The sequence below is a fragment of the Peromyscus californicus genome, unplaced genomic scaffold (genome assembly GCF_007827085.1).
Source record: "Peromyscus californicus insignis strain IS unplaced genomic scaffold, ASM782708v3 Scaffold_6__1_contigs__length_162567912, whole genome shotgun sequence".
NCBI classification, from domain to species: Eukaryota; Metazoa; Chordata; class Mammalia; order Rodentia; family Cricetidae; genus Peromyscus; species Peromyscus californicus.
In genome coordinates this window covers 97354655-97371727 of record NW_026294584.1, presented here as the reverse complement: position 1 = coordinate 97371727, position 17073 = coordinate 97354655, and the positions used below count along the sequence as shown (strand labels likewise).

The following is a 17073-nucleotide window of genomic DNA, read 5'->3' as shown; positions in this document are numbered from 1 at the left end:
TGATGCATGCTTGTAATATGAGCACACAGGAAGTAGAGGTAGTAGATCATAAGTTCAAGGTCGGCCGGGCGGTGGTGGTACACGCCTTTAATCCTAGCACTTGGGAGGCAGAGCCAGGCGGATCTCTGTGAGTTCAAGGAGAGCCTGGTCTACAGCTCGAGATCCAGGACAGGCACCAAAACTACACAGAGAAACCCTGTCTCGAAAAACCAAAATAAATAAATAAATAAATAAATAAATAAATAAATAAATAAATAAATAAATAAGTTCAAGGCCATTCTAAACTACATATCAAGTTAAGGCCATCGTGGGCTACATGAGACCTGGACACAAAACAAAACAACTACCCAGAACAACAGGGCAGACAGGATGGTTCAGTGGGTAAAAGTGCACACTGCTTAAGCTTGATGATTTGAGTTCAATCCTCAGAACCCACAAAAAGCCAAATGTGATGGTTTCCGTCTGTTATCCCAGCATTCCTCCCATGAGACAGGAGGCAGAGACTGAAGAATCGCTCAGGATCTTAAGGACTACCTGGCTTCGCATACTCAGTGTGGCAAAACCAGCAAGAATGACCCTGCCTTAGCTGAGAGAGTGAGAGAGCCCACTCCTGAAAAGTGTTCTCTGACCTCCTCCACATGTGGGACACACACACACACACACACACACACACACACACACACACACACACACACACACACACTGAACTGAAACAGCTGGAAAGCTCGAAGGTGAATCTAACAACAGTTCATACAGTCTGAGGAGACATGAATTTTTATGTTCAAGACAACAGTGACCTAGTCTGAAAAGCATGCAGTTCCTGGAAGAATTGTGACCATGCCTTCAAGCATCTAAGAGTCAGAGTAGGGCTAAGAACACATCCCTCATCAGGCAGACACTAGAGTCTGTAAGGTTGGACTGGAAGAAGCCTCTTTGTGGGTTGTAAGGGGTACAATGATTAACAGTTTTTTTCAGTGGGTCTTGACCCCTTTGGGGGTAGAATAACCCTTTCTCAGGGGTCACCTAAGACCACTGGAAAATATAGATGTTTATATACTATTTTTAACAGTAGCAAAATTACAGTTATGAAGTAATGAAATAATGTTATGGTTGGGGGTCACCACAACATGAGGAACTGTATTAAAGGGTCGTAGCATTAGGAAGGTTGAGAAACACTGACTTATAGGGTCAGCCATTCTTGGGTCCCCTCACACCTATGGTCTAGATTAAAAGATGTCATCCCGATGAGACTGTCCTCATGTTTGAAGCTGTGTGCACAGTCTCTGAGATGCCACAGAGATCTGAGGGTCAGTAGTCATGACAATCTGCATTTCATATCACACAACAACCCTGACTATCCCTTATAAATGTTATGGGTTTACTTCTTTAAAATATGCACTTTCCCCTCAGAGTGGGAATGGCATTTTACACAGCCTTCAGGGTCTAAACATTATCTGACAGGCAGGTATTTCTTGTTTCTGTGGGACGGAAGGCCTGATGCAGGCTTGAACAATGCACAAACATCTACACAGCTGTCCACTGGCTCCACACAGCCATGTGTAATTGTTTTAGTGCATTGTTTGGTCTCCTAGGAACTCTGGGCAAGGACTGGACCTAGGGTACTAGGAGAGCAATTTCAGTCAGTATGAGCCTCAACAGTTCCCACCAGGCACCTGCTGTACGCAGAGAGCGGCCCTCCCTCCGGAAGGCTATGAGCATTTCTCTCCAGAGGAGCAGGCACATCCATAAAAAACTACAAATCACAACAGCAGATAAATGACCTCAAGTGGAAACTGGATCAATACCTCCACCCCATATGGGATGTTGCAGAGGCAGTCAAGCCTCTGCATGGCAGGTGGTCTTAAAGAGATGCTCACTGGATTTGTGTTAAGCCTGCAGAGCATCCTTCTCCGAGGATACTGTGAAGTGTTTGGAGTCTTCTCCCTCTTCTAGGTTGGGATTAGGTCTGACTTTCTGGAAGGTTGGTAGTTGGATTTGGACAGAGGTTTAAAACTTTGACTTTCTCTATGTTCAGTGCTGGGGTCTGGGTTTTCCTTTTCTGGGTTGTAAGAACAAGGACACTAACAATACTCTGTGTGAGGAGGCTGAATGTTGGGAAGATTGCTGTGGAAAAATGCTTTTATACAAATGGTGCCAAAACGTGGGGCAAGAGTTTCCACCTAAAACCTGAGAAAACTAAAAAAAAAAAAAAAAAAAAAAAAAAAAAAGATTCTAAAACAGAGCTAAAAACAGCTTCCTAGTTGTCTCTCTCAGGCCAGCTGCAGCCTGTGGACTTGAGCTACTCTATGGCAGTTTCCTGGCTTGTGGGCTTGACCTGCAGCATGGTGGGTTCCTGCCATGGTACACAGAGGTATCTCCAAGCCGCACATTATGCTGCATGGTGGATTTAGCTTTTGCTGGTACAGACAACAACAACAACAAAGAAGTTTCTGGGCTACAGGCTGCTTTGATAGAAGCATGGACCCACTACTTCCCAGAGACAGTGGAGAGTATGGCTCCCAGAGCAGGAGGTGAATTACCTCTGCTATGTTGGAAAGCTGAGGTGGGCAGAGTCAGCAGTCAAGGCTGCGGCTTCTGTCCTAGCCACACTGTAGTTTAAAGCAATAGATTGACAACAAGACAGATTCAGATGGAATAAATCTCTAAACAGTTTACAATGTGTGTAAAAAAAAATCTACATAGGTTTGGAAGAGACAGGAAAATGAATAATATAGACAGTTGTATAAAGAAATAGATGTTTAAAAAATAAAGTCTTTAAAGAGACAGTAAAGGTAATATAAAAAATGAGCCGCATAAAGATGGAAATCACACACAGAGTCTGAATTATATTGTCTTTGGGATTTTTAACTGCAGAGAGACATTTGATTGTAAAGGCTGCTCAGTTAAACCAATATGTATATTTTAAAGGCATCTCAGCTTCAAAATTGATGTCTAAGGATACATGGCTTTGGAAAGGAGGCTCTGCTTTTGTTTTCACAGGAAGCCAGAGGCTATGGATTTGTTCCAGGTTAAGATACATCAGGTTTCATAGCCCATTTCTTAATTGGACTGTTGGGCATTTTGATGTCTAATTTCTTGAGTTCCTTATATATTCTGGATATCAGTCCTCTGTCAGATGTGGGGTTGGTGAAGATCTTTTCCCATTCTGTAGGCTGTCGCTTTGCCTTGTTGACCGTATCCTTTGCTCTACAAAAGCTTCTCAGTTTCAAAAGGTCCCATGAGACCAAGGTTGGATAAAGCACAGGGACAAATAGCCAAATGAATGGAAACACATGAACTATGAACCAATGGCTGAGGGGTCCACACTGGATCAGGCCCTCCGAATGGGTGAGACAGTTGATTGGCTTGATCTGTTTGGGAGGCATCCAGGCAGTGGGACCAGATCTTGTGCTCATTGCATGAGTTGGCTGTTTGAAACCTGGGGCCTATGCAGGATTGTTTGGCTTGGCCTGGGAGGAGGGTACTAGACCTACCTGGACTGAGTCTACCAGGTTGACCTCAGTCTGTGGGGAAGGCTTTGCCCTGGAGGATATGGGAATGGGGGGGGGCGTTGGGGGGAAGGTGAGGGGGACGGGAGGGGGGAGAACAAGGGAATCCGTGACTGATATGTAGAACTGAATTGTATTGCAAAATAAATTAAAATAAATTTAAAAAAAAAAAAAGAAAGGGAAATAAAAAAGGATAGAAATAGGAAAAAAAAAAAAAAAAGATACATCAGGTTTGACCAGCCAAGACCCCCTGAAAGGGTCTCTGATGACACCATGGCCTAGATGATCCAACATCCAGAACTGTTTCAAGGCAACTGGCTCAGACAATGCAGTGTCACAGACTCCTCCAGTCAGGACTTGACCATAATCCTTAATTTTCTCAGGATCCCCATTAGATTGCCAGCGCCCTCATCCAGCAGGAAGTAGTATGAAAAGCTACGCCCAAATTCCCAAAATATTGTTTATGAATGTTTATTTTTATTTAAAGCAGGTTGATTATAAATGCAATCTCTTTCTAAAGAAGAAAAAGGGATAGTAAAGATATCATAGGATGAAAGGGTAGATTAATGAACCTACTTCTAAAGAGCAACTTGTTTAAATGTTTTACATTGCTATAGATTTTAGTTTATTGATACAAATTTAAGCTTAATTTTGTTATACTGTATGTATATTTTTACTCTTGTTTAAGGTATTATGTTTATACAACTTATTTAAAATTGTATTGTATCATTAAGAAATATAGACTAATAGTTAATCATCTTTGATAATCGAACTTATAGTCATGTTAGTTAAAATTTCTATGTATACATAGATTTCAGTTAGGTAGGTAATCTTCAAACACATCAACCTACAGAATATGGCATTTAAAATGTTTTAAAAACTTGACTTTCCTGAACAATGAAACATGTCTGCTCCTGGAAGCACTGATTTACTTCAGAGAGGAGGATGGGCATTAAAGACACTCCATATGAAGTTTATCTTCTTCTTGGCAAAAATAGCCATTTGGACAAGGAACTGTTCTTGCCTGGACTGCTTCTTGTATCAAGTGGACATGCAGGACCCATAGGAAGGTGACCACTGAACTTTGCAAGACAAGATGGTCCTTCAGGTTCTTGCTTTGCAGAAGAAACTGCCAGACATTCTACAGAGGAAAGTGACTGAGAGACTCTAGGCCTGTAGGCTGAAAAATGGATGCCCTAACATTGCAGAACTTTTAATGACTGTCCAGGCAGGCAGCTGTCTCTGTCATTCTAGATTTTTGGAAGTTGCTTTCAATGCTCTCCCTGTTTTCTTAGGTAATATTGTATCTTTCTGAGGTCTTTGATGTAGTTGAAGACTAGATAGTTACAATTTTCCTTAGTTATGATAAAGGATTAGTTAGATATGAAAGCTTAGACTTACAAATATAGGATAAATAGAATATTTTCTTTATTTTTGCCAAATATAGACTAGATAATGTAACTGTAATTCTTGCTTGATAACTGTTTTGCTATATATAATTTTACTATGCTAAAGTTAAAACTTTCCTTTTTAATTAAACAGAAAAGGGAAAATGCTGTGGAATAATGCTTTTGTACATTGGTTTAATAAAATGCTGATTGGCAGTAGCCAGGCAGGAAGTATAGGTGGGATAAGCAGACAATGAGAATTCTGGGAAGAGGAGGGCTGAATCAGGAGATGCTAGCCCACTGTCCAGGGAGCAGCATGTAATGGCATACAGGTAAAGCCATGGAAATGTGGTGACATATAGATTAACAGAAATGGCTTAGTTTAAGTGTAAGAGCTAGACAGTGGTAGGCCTGAGCTAATGGCTGAGCAGTTTTAAATAATATAAGCCTCTGTGTGTTTACTTGGGTCTGAGCAGCTGTAGACTGGGTGGGACACAGGAAAATCTCAGCTGCAGAAGATGCCTAAGGCCAGCCTTTCTATAAACAGTAAGATGTTATGCAAGGGCTGGGGATGTTGGCAAAGTGCTTGCCACATAAGTATGAGGACTTGGGAGTGCAATCCTTGGAAGCCACATTAAGTGGGGGCCATGGTGGCACACACCTGTCATACCAGTGCTGTGATGTGGGGACAGGAGAGTCTTTGAGGCTGCACCACACAGTGAGATATCCTGCCTCAGAAAATAAGGTGGAAAGATCCTGAGGAATGACATCACGGTTGACCTCTGGCCTCTACATGCAAGTGCACACACACAAACACACATGCACCCCTACCCAATACCCCAGGAATTCCTGCATCTTTCATCAAGATTTCCCTCCCCGATTCCAAAGCTGTTCTGGAAGCTATGAAGATGTCATATCTCACCCAGCCCCATGCAGACTTCCTCCCTCAGTGCAGCTGTGCACTCCCAGGCTCTGAACTAGAGAGAGACCCACAGGGGAGCGTGCAGTAATTACAGCACCCTCTTTTAATAGGATCTCAAATGCAAGGTTTTAATTTGCTTCTAACTCAGGATAAATGTTCAAGCTTAAATAAATGAATCCCAATGCCCATCCCCAAACTGGCGATACACCACTTAGAATTGAATGCGACTACGCTTTAGGGGCATTGCACCAGACTACTGGCGACATGTCTCCAAATGGGTGACAGAAAGCCATATTTTATCATTACTGCAAAAAAATGCTGTTTGGAAGCCCATTTCAGTGAACTCTGTGCCATTCTTTTAGACTAGGAGCCATTTTTGTGACAAATGAATGGATTACATATAGCAATCCCAAGTTAGTATCAAAGATTATTTAAAAAGTACATTTTTTTCATTTGTCCAAAATAGTTATAAATTTTTCTTGGTTCCTCCTTTTTTTCTTCCTTCTCTCTGTCTCTCTCCATCTCTCTGTCCTTTCCTCCCCTCTCTGGTGGCTTGTGAGTATAACACACTTTTTTCTTATTTACTCAGTGGCTAGCCTCAGTTGGATAACCCCAACACATTCCTTCCTATTTTGCATCCCCAGCTTGCGTTCCATTAGCACACAGTGCCTTTATCTGGATCCACCCTCAACAACTCTTTCTTATTTGATTATAAGATACCACCATGCAAGTGCTTCAAGCCCTAGGAAAATACACTTAATAAATATTTATTGACTGTTCCATGCTCACGGGACTCCAAGGCAGCCAACTAAATGTCTTCCTGATTTACACATTAATCACCAGACTGCCAGAGTCAGCAGTCCAGAGGCTGCGTGGCATGTGGATTATGTTCTCCACTTCAGGTTGCCTCTGCCTCACAGAAGCCTGTCTGTCAGCTCTCATTGAAGCTGTGTGTGACCTCCCAGCTGAAAAGGGAGGTGCAGTTCCATTTGGTGATAGCACTTTCTAGAAAGAAGTCCCACGGAAACATCTTCTCAATCTAGGGGAGTGTGCCACTGCACATCTTTGTCATGGACAGTTAGAAGTGATCTTATTGTGAAAAAGAGTCCACCCTCTCACCAGAAGCTCTGTCTTCTTGACTTCTTAGTCTGTCCTCACATCACTGGGCAGAGTGCCTTCCAAACCCTTCATCTACAGTCTTTCCTCCCAACCCAGTATCAGTTCCTTACTCTTTCCCAGCATGGTCTAAACATCCTCTAAAGAATGCCATATGCCTAGGGATAGTGATGGCTCAGAATATGCCTGTAGATCAAGAGTCAGCAAACTTCTGTAAAGGTCAAAGAGCAAAGGCAGGCTTCAGGGTCTGTCAGTTTCTCTCATAACTACTCAACCCTGTCTTTGTGTGTCAAAACAGTCATAGACAGGAAGGAAACTATTGGATATGTCTGTGTGCCAGTAAAACTTTATTTACAGAAACAGATTGTGGGCTGGTAGGTTGTGGAAAGTGATGACTAAGAGGAGTTAGAACAACAGATAAAGATGGCATCATCTTCAGAAACATTTTCCACCTCCAACAGGGCATGCCCAGAGTGAAGTCAGTACATGTCCAGTCTGTCATCAGAAAGGAAGGTGATCATCGTCTGCCAGGTACTACTTGAATCTCGTTTCCCATCTAAGCACAGAGGTCTCAATTGAGGACACTTTTGATCTCAATCTCTTCCTGTCTGGCTCCTGCTTCTGTCCATAGCCTGGACCCATCATCCTTGCTGTCATGGAAGGATTCAGTGACCATCTTCAATGCTGCAGAGGTCACTGATCTCGTGCTGGCCACACCTCACTTATTTTCCTATTTGCCTATCCATCTCCCCTCTTTGTGTTCCACAGAAGGGCTCCCTTAATGCGTGGGATCTAGTAAACATTCAGTGAAAAATTAACCAGATAAATAAATATGCAAATTTCTTGGCATATAGAAGGCACCCCATAAATAGTTGCTGAATAAAATCATATCCAATATAGGCATGTATGTTATAGGTCTATTATTCCCAGTCAGAACAGTTGCAGGACTGTCACATGAGAATAACCATTGTTCAAAGTATTTTCTATTATATGGATAGACAAGATCATCCTGTAGGAGTGACCTCACTGGTCCCTAGTCCTTAGACATTCCTATCCTTTGACTTTCAGCCCTTCAGTAATTTTTTAAAAGTATTTGTTCACTTACTAACATGTGCACAGACAGTACTCTGGAAGCCACACAAGATTCGTCTTCTGCTGGGGTGTCTTCTGGGACGTTTCCTGAGAAAGGGTGTCCCATCTTTTTTCCTTCCTCCTTCCTTTGCAAAGGACACATCCCTTTTCACTAGAGGTCACTAATATTTCATCAGCTCAGAGTTTGAGCCAGGTTATCACTTTTATTACTGAACTCCAGACATCTAAATTAGAAGTTTGCGTGACCAGAAATTCAGTTCTTTAGATAAATGCAGACTCTTGAAGCTGCAGCCAAAGAGGCCTTTTAATGGCCTAGAGAGGCAGTACAGATCACACACTGTGAAAATGTTTCTAGAGCCTCTTGCAAAAAAAATATTTCTACTTATCCTGTGCCCGTTCTATAAGGCATATGTTTCTTATTCCAGTGGTCCATCAATGACTCACTTCAAAAGCTGTCAGCAGATAGGAGAGGCACCACCAATAAGGACAAAAGGAATGGATGTGAGGTGATGGGATTGAGAATCTGTGACAGTTTGAGGTGAAATGAAGGACAGGATGCAGCCTGTTGTTGTTAGAGATATATGCCTTATGTGTGGTCCATGTGGTGCAAGAAAGATTCAGAACAGAGTCCCCAGGCCACTGGGTACTGCAGTATCTATTGTAGGGGAGCAAGGAGAGGAGATGATTCAAGATTCCACAGGCTCGGGCCCTGTTCTAGAGCCTATTTCCTAAGCCACTAGCATCTGCAGAAAGTCCTCCAATCCTTTAAACATGGGTGCTCAGGCCGTCTCTCTCTCTCAAATGAAAAATATTGTATGCCCTTCAAATGAGTGCCCCTCACATTTCTGTTAACCATGCTTCTTTGTAGTATCCTCACCTTCCATCTTATGGGAAGATAACTTAGGCTCTTGTTCCTATCAGTAGGCCGTCCCCATCCCCCGGAGACTGTGAACACCTGTCTCTTAATCTTCTGGGAGCCTTAGCTAATCAATACAAGCTTGCCTGGTCACCTGTTGGCTTTCCCCATGCATGTCTTTCCAGCAGCTGTAAATCAGCAGCTCCTCTCTGAGCACACAGACTAATCTGAAAGGGGCAGAGTGTAAAGGGCTGGATGCCTGAGCTCTGGGTGTCCTTTCCTCAAGAACTCCTCAAAAACGATTTTGGAATGTGAGATACAAAGCTGGGCTAGATCAAATGTTCTGGTTGGGAAAGTGTAAAAGGTGACCCCTCAGGTCATCAAGGTCCCTGAGTCTAAAATCGGATGTGATTGATTGAGAAAACGCGGTGAAGTCCAAAACCAAACCAAAAATGTAGCCTCAGCCTTTGCTGGCAGCAGTGGGCCAGGCCCCAAGGGTGGTGATGACAGCAGTTTCTGCAATACGCATCAGAAATCTGTGTCTTCTATGTGCATGAATCCCATTATCTTGTATAACCCATGTCACAATGAAGCTCATTATCCTGCATAATAACTTAAAATTAATAAAAATAAGACTAATGGGGGGCTGGGAGATGGCTTCACTGAGTGCTTTTGCTCTGTAAGCATGAGGACCTGAGCCTGGGTCCCCAGCACCAACATAAAAAGCAGGATATGGCAGTGGTGTGCTGGGCGCATCTGCTGGGGAGGTGAAGATAGGCAGATTCCTAGAGATCATTGCCTAGCCAGCCTAGCTAGCCAAACCATGAAGATCTCAGCTCAGAGAGACTCTGTCTGAAAAAATAAAGTGGAGAATGGTTGAGGGAGACACTCGGCATTGATCTCTGCCCGCCCCATATATACACACCCCTGCAGGCATACCAGCATAAGCATGTGTACACACGTACACCACACACACACTAAAACATACGAAAGAACAAAACTCACACCTTACATGTGTATGAAAATATCAAAATGATACATTATCTTGTGCACTAAAAATTAATTGAAAATAGGATAAAAATAAATGCCATGCCTCGGGGTTGGCTTGAAGCTGAGACTGAGTGGTTTAGGTGGAATGGAAAGACCAGCCATGGCTTTGTTTGTAGCCTTTTCTCTGTGTGTAAAAAGAAATGGAAAGATGAGACCATATTTACTGCTGTGGGAATGCATGAATACATTGTCCGGTCACTGTGGAAACCACTGAGGAGCTTTGTCAAAAATTTACAAGCTGAACTACCCTATAACCCAGCTAAACCACTTCTTGGTACATCCCCCAAAGATGCTCGGCCAGGGGTGTCCAGCCATTTGACATTGCTACACATGTTGTTATCTACAAGTGTACTGGGCAACATTCATGGCTGGGCTGGGGTGCAAGTGGCCCCCACAGCTGCAAGCTGGACACGCCTACTTAAGTCAACATGCCGCAGAGACCAGCACACCCATGTCTGTGGCCGAACTGTTCACAGTAGCCAAGTTCTGGAATCAGCCTGTATCTGCCATTAGATGAATGGAGAAATAAAATGTGCTAGATATACCCAATGGAAGTCTTTCCATTAGTAAAGAAGACATGAAATTATGTCATTTAACGGAAAAGGGATACTACCAGAGATCGTCATTTTTAGTGAAGTAAGTTAGATGCTGAAAGAGAAAGGTTACATGTTTTCTTCCACTTTGTGGATCCTAAAGTTTTTGTGTGTGTACCTGTGGGGTGTGTGTGTGTGTGTGTGTGTGTGTGTGTGTGTGTGTGTGTGTGTGCAGTTCATATGCTGCCTGTGTGTGCATGCAATATGGAGTCCTAAGCCCCACTTCTGGTACCATTCTCGATTTTCTCCCACCCTGGTATTTGAGACTAAGTCTTTCTGAGTAGAGCTCACCATTTTGCATAGGCCACCTGGCATGTGAGTCCTGGGGCTCTGCCTGTCTCCACCACCCCTACCTTAGCACTGGGGTTACAGACATGTGCCTCCTTGCCAGGATTTTGTATGTGGCTGTTGGGGGATCTGAACTCAGGTTCTCATGTTTATACAGCAAGCACTTTACCTACTGAGCCATGTTCCCAGCCCCTAATACTCTCATAGGCACACAAAACCACACACACACACACACACACACACACACACACACACACACACACACACACCAGACAAGCAGAAGGGACATGAGGGAAGGGAGGAGACTAGGGGGTGGCAGAGGGAAAGGGTGGATAAGATCCAAGTATATGATGCACTTGAAAGAGTTTGCCTCTATGAAGTCAACACCAATGTACACCAAGACACACATTGAAAAAAGAGCAACGGAGGAGAGTCAGAAATGGCCTCTCGTCAAACAACCTGCTGCTGGCCCATTGCATCTCTGATGACTGCTTTTTTCCCTTAGGGACTCATACTTGAGTCAGGGATCGGCCCCTGGGGGTGCTGGTATGTTTCACATAGAAACTGCTGCCTGGGTCACATCCCTCCAGCCCACAGGGGTACAGCACCTGGACGTACTTTGCTTCTTGGTGGCACTTCCACTTTAGGACTCGGAACTGGAGATGAGTAGGAGGGCTGAGGCAGGTCTAAGAGGCTCTGTGTGCAGAGAACCCCAAGGGCCACTTCAGCTCCACAGGCAGGAAAAGCGAAGGCAGAACTCTGGATTCTATTTCCTTGGTATTTTAATTGCTATTTGGGGAAGAGGACTTCTTGATTTAGTGGAAACATGGTAATGGAGGAAAGATCACATCTAGGGCACCCCTCAACTGTTAGCACTGTGCTTTGGGGCTCCTATGACTATCAGAGTATTGAACTGCCCTGGGTCCCCAGGCCCCAGTGGAGCAGGGTCAGTGAGAAGTCTGGGAAATGATCAGTATGGTGAGAAAACCGGATGAGAAGTCACCCTGCTGTGGAGTGTATTATTAATTTGGGTACCCTCTCACAGTTTTGTGTTTTATTATTTAGTTATTAACAATCGATTGACTCATAGTACTTTCTTGTTAAAACAAAGTGGTTTTTTTAAAACAATGTTTTAAGTAAACAAAAGCTCGTGTTTAATGAAAAGCAAATACTGGATTTCTGCTTTTTGTCAAAGTTTCTGATGAACCTGTAAGAGACACAAAACAGTGAGACCTTTTGCTTCCAAGGAGCCAAAATGCTGCTATAGGAAGTGTACGAGCCAAGGGGTGAGGGGCTGGAGAGATAGCTCAGTGGCTAAGAGCACTGACTGTTCTTCTGGAGGTCCTGGGTTCGACTCCCCCCACAAAGAAAAGCCAAGGTGTGTGAATCTGCTAAAGAAGTAGATTGACACCAAAAAGCTGATAGATAGGGAGGGTGAAAGGGGTGCAGCAGAGGCCAGAAGCCAACCTCAGATGCCCTTCTGCAGGGGCTCCCCACCTTGCTTTGGGGGACAAGATCACTTGTGGCTCGTGGATTCTGCCTGGGTTCTGGCCAGTGAGTATCTGGCATCCACTCATCTCCACCTCCTTTGGGGGTTTACAAACTTGGGCCAGCACACCTGGCCTTTTCTGTGGGTCCTGGGGATTGAACTTGGGTCCTTATGCTCGTCCAACCAGCACTTCTCTGACTGAGCCATCTTCTCAGCCATGCAGATAGACATGGCAGCCCAAGCCTGTGAATCCAGCACTCAGAAAGTTGAAGCAGGAGAATCATAGGGGAGGACGGCTACACAGTGGGGCCTTGTTGGCTTGTTGAGGGTGTTTGTTCCCAAAGACACTGAGATAGTGTTCTTATGCAGGACAGGGAGTGTTTGCCAGCCTACCTGAGAAGCACAAGTTTTCATTTAGAAGAAGTAATTAATTTCAGTCATTTTCCATTTCACTTCTCTTGTTGCATGTACAAAAGGTCAAGTCAGAGCTATTAATCCATTGGCTCAGATAGCAGAAGAACTTGCCAACTAGCTAAAGGATTCTAATTTTATATTGGAGTCATCAGATTTTTCAGATAGAAAACCAGCTCATTTCAATGATGCTTCAATTCTCTTTTAATCTGATTAATTCTTGGATTCAAAGTTTTTGGAAGGTGAAACAGCTGACTGATGTTGTGCACACCATAGATTCAGACTTAAGAAGTGAAGACAAAGTGATTTGTTTTTCTGCTGATGAATACACTGTGTTAAAAATAGTTTTTTACTAAATTAAGAAATCCTGGAACATAAATAAACTTCGATGTCACTAGATGGTACATATAATTTGCAACTGTGTCAAAACAAGCTGATGTTTTGCCAATTGAAATAGAGGCTATAGCGTTGAAATTTACAAAGAATGTGTTGGCGTTGAGGGTAACTGAACTAATTTATTTTTGTAATATGTTTTATTTGATGAATACAAACTTCTGACTCAGTTAACACTTCAAATGTGTTTGAGCCTTGGACAACCTTCTGTGAATTAATTCAAGTCATGAAATTGATTGTGGGTGCATGTTCTTTAAAATTAGCTGAAGATCCTTAATTAAAATGTTTTTAATGGAGAATCCTAAAATACTGAATTCTGAATGTTTGGGTAAATTATGTATTTTTTCTGGACTTATTTTTATTTTATATGTGTGTCTCTGAGTATGTGTGTGTACCACATGCACTGGGTGCTTGGAGAGGCCAGAAGAGGGCAGCAGGTGCCCCTGGAAGTAGAGTTGGTGGTAACGAGAGCAGCCTCCAATTGGGAGCTGACCCTAGGTCCTCTGCATGAGTACTAGTAAGGCTCTTAATCACTGAGCCATCTCTCTAGCCCCACAAATTATGATTTTTGAATGCAAACATGGCAAAATGTATTCAAATGTCTCCCTACAAAGCCTGTGGGGTATGCATAATTTAGTTTTAAATTCTCAGGACTATTCTGACTATCGAGAAGAATTTTTCAATGGATCTCTGTGTTTCAGTAATTTATGCTCTGTATCAGCATAGAGTGCTGGAATTTGAAAATTACTTAGTTATGCAGTATTTAAATTTGAAAAGTATTCAAAAAAGAATATGGAGATGCCTTCTCTACTAAGACAATTTAGTTTTATACCCTCTTGAATTTAAGAAACATTTTAAAACAATTATTTTATATGTATGAGCATTTGCCAGCTTGAATGTTTGTGCATCATGTGCATTCAGTGCCTGTGGAGGCCAGAGGAGTGCATAGGATCCCCTGAAACTAGAGTTATAGATGGTTGTAGCCACCACATAGATGTTAGAAACCAAACCCTGGTCCTTTGAAAGAGCAGCCAGCACTATTAACTGCTAGCCACAAGAGATGTCTTGTGTTATACTTTTTGTTGTCTGTTCTGCATTTGGATAATTTTGGGATTAACCTTCCTGTTCACAGACTTTCAGGATGTAGTAATTGACTTGTCTACTGAGCTTCTACATTTTAGCTATTGCTGTTTCCTTTTTACAATTTTGATTTGCCTTACATTTTTGATTTTGCTTACTTACCATCCTTGGCTTGTACTCTTTCCACTACAGACTCTCAGGAGAGGTGATTGACTTGAGCACTAAGATTAGAGATGGGACATCTTCTCTGCAGTCATTGGACAGGTAAGTCAATGGCTTTCCAACTTTTATCTGCTATAGGTAGAGTCATCGAGCTCCTGCCTTTGAGAGACTGGATCTTATCCCTTCCCAGTCAAGGTCTAGGCTTTGCCTTTTGTCTTAACACTTTAGTACAAGGTCATGATCAAGGTCAAACACTCAGGATAACAAATCCACATTCTTGCTCTAATCCAAGTCACGGAGTGCGTTCCCTCAGCTCTCTACCTAAGCAGTCTTTACTTTCTTCTAGAGAAACGAAGGCATAGGAGGTGATATTTTGTGGTGTCTATCTGAGCATTTTTAGTTAACTTCAAGAGCACCCATCAAGACACCTAGTGCACTACCTTTTCAGGGAGAAGCACTGTTGTCTTTTCGATTTTCTTTTTGTTGTCTAGTAAAGTGTCAACTAATAAATTTCAAGATGAAAGGAAAATCTCTCCTGCACTCCAGTCTTTGAGCTCTCAGCACACATGGTAAATGCTGGTCTTACTCTTAACTGCTTTCGTCCTGTTAACTTATTTATCAACCACCAACTCTGAGGAAGGCTGACGTCAGCATCTCATTTGCCAGATGAGGTAGCTGAGCCTCAGGTAAAGTCAAGTCATCTACCGAGCAGTGCTGGGGCAGCTGGCTGCAGAGGCCTGCTTTTGATCAGGAATGATCCAGAACTCTCATTCACACTGTCAATCGCGGCACAACCTTCTTTTCTTTGCACACAGGCATCAGTACTTTTCCCTGGACTGATTTTTCCATTGATTCTTTCAGTGAGTCTTACTTAATTAACCCCTTCTGTGCGTCAGGATGCCTCTGTAGGGTTGGCTGTTTCTTGCACACACACACACACACACACACACACACACACACACACACACACACACACACCACATACATGCACAGGCACACACACACATACACACACACACACCACATACATGCACATGCACACACACATGAACACATATGATGATGGCCACACGAGGTTCTACCTGCTATGGAGAATTACCATGTGAGGAATGGCAGCCAGCATAGACAGGCCATGTGGGTGTCCACACGGCAGTCAGTGGAGCATCTCAGTGGACATGACACACGAATTTGATCTGGGAAGGTGATTAGGGTAGATGTCTATGGAAAGCAGTATGTGGCATACTCTTGGTGCATGTGAGTGAGGGGGCACACATAAGTGTGGGTGCAACCCATGTGTGTGAGTACAGATGTGAAGGCCAGAGGGCATCCTTGAGTATGGTGTCTCAGGAGCTGTCCAGTTTTGTTTTGTTTGTGTCAGACAGTCTTTCAGTGGCCTGGAGCTTACCAAGTAGGCTAGGCTGGCTTGCCCGGGGGCTCCAGGGACCCGCCTGAGTCCATTTCGCCAGCACTGGGATTACAAGCCTTTGCCATCACGTCTGTCTTTTTATTATTTATTTTTTTACATTTTAAAAATTTAATTAACTCATGTTACATCCCTACCCCAGTTTCCCTTCTCTCCTCTCCTTCCATTCCCTCCCCCCCAGCCTCCCCCAGACTCCCCGCCCCAATCTAATCCTCCTCTGTTTCTGTTCAGAAAGGGGCAGGCCTCCCATGGATAGCAACAAAACATGGCATATCAAGTTTTGGTATGACTAAGCACCCCCTCCCTTGTATTTAGGCTGGACAAGGTGACCCACTATGAGGAGTAGGGTCCCAAGAGCTAGCCCCTGCTTCCATTGTTAGGAGTCCCACAAATAGACCAAGCTACACAACTGTCACATATATGTAGAGGGCTTAGGTTGGTCTCATGTGGGCTTCCTGGTTGTTGGTTCCATGTCTGTCTTTTTAACTGTGGGCTCTGAGGTTCAAATTCAAGCTATTTTCACTTCCCAGAAGTTTACAAACCTCAAGTTGTCTGATATCAGAAGGCTACCTGTGGCGGCTGTCACCCACCCACACAATGGGTACACTCCAACTAAAAGTGCCTCGCTTCCCCCCCATATTCCTTCCCTGAAATTCCCTCCCCTCCTCCTATGGCCCAGGGATCAGAGACGACACCTTGACTACATGCAGCCTGGCCCTCTTCCTCTGGGGTCTATAAGAAGGAACCTAGAACCTGCTTTGGGAGCCTGAGCTCTCATCAGGGTCCCTGCCATGCTGTCTGTCTGTCTGTAAGTCCATAGTGCTAATAACTCTTAATAAACTTTTTATCCAAAATGTCTCTCTTGAGTTCCATCACTGGTTGATGCCTTTTAAATATTGCATCCTCTGAAGCTCTATGGCAGCAGACCAGAGGCAAGACAGAGCCTCAGTAGCTACCAGAAGATTGATGAAGCAGCCCTTGTCTTCTGTCAAGCAGGAGCAGCCATCGGCAGAGAAGCTATCATCTGACTTTGTTTCTTGCTAATGTCAGAGGGGAAACCAAGGAGGCAGGGTTGGTGAGGGAGGGCAAGGTCTGTGGCCTGGGAGGGTGATGGCCCACAGGGAACACTAATTTTCCGAGGCTAGGAGAGGTGCTGGATTAAGGAGTAAATACACAGAGTGTCAAGAAAAAAGAAAAGAATTATTTTCTAGAAAGTAAACATTCCGTAGCTCTCTGTTTACCGACCACCCAGAGCCTGTGCTCACTGGTGAGGGAAGGGATTTCCTGGTCTGGGGCCTCAT

At 43.6% G+C, this 17073-nt stretch overlaps 1 protein-coding gene and 1 long non-coding RNA gene across 3 annotated transcripts in view; one reads left to right on the top strand and one right to left on the bottom strand.

Moving 5' to 3' along the window:
* Positions 1 to 17073, bottom strand: part of Tacr1 (tachykinin receptor 1) — a 165415-nt gene that overhangs the window by 73447 nt on the left and 74895 nt on the right. The gene's annotated exons all lie outside the window — the stretch shown is intronic.
* The window catches only part of LOC128099124 (uncharacterized), a 97628-nt gene that overhangs the window by 16119 nt on the left and 64436 nt on the right, over positions 1 to 17073 (top strand). For both annotated transcript variants that reach the window (XR_008214436.1, XR_008214435.1), the window contains exon 3: positions 14380 to 14451. This is a non-coding gene — a long non-coding RNA (uncharacterized LOC128099124). The remainder of the gene's footprint in view (positions 1 to 14379; positions 14452 to 17073) is intronic.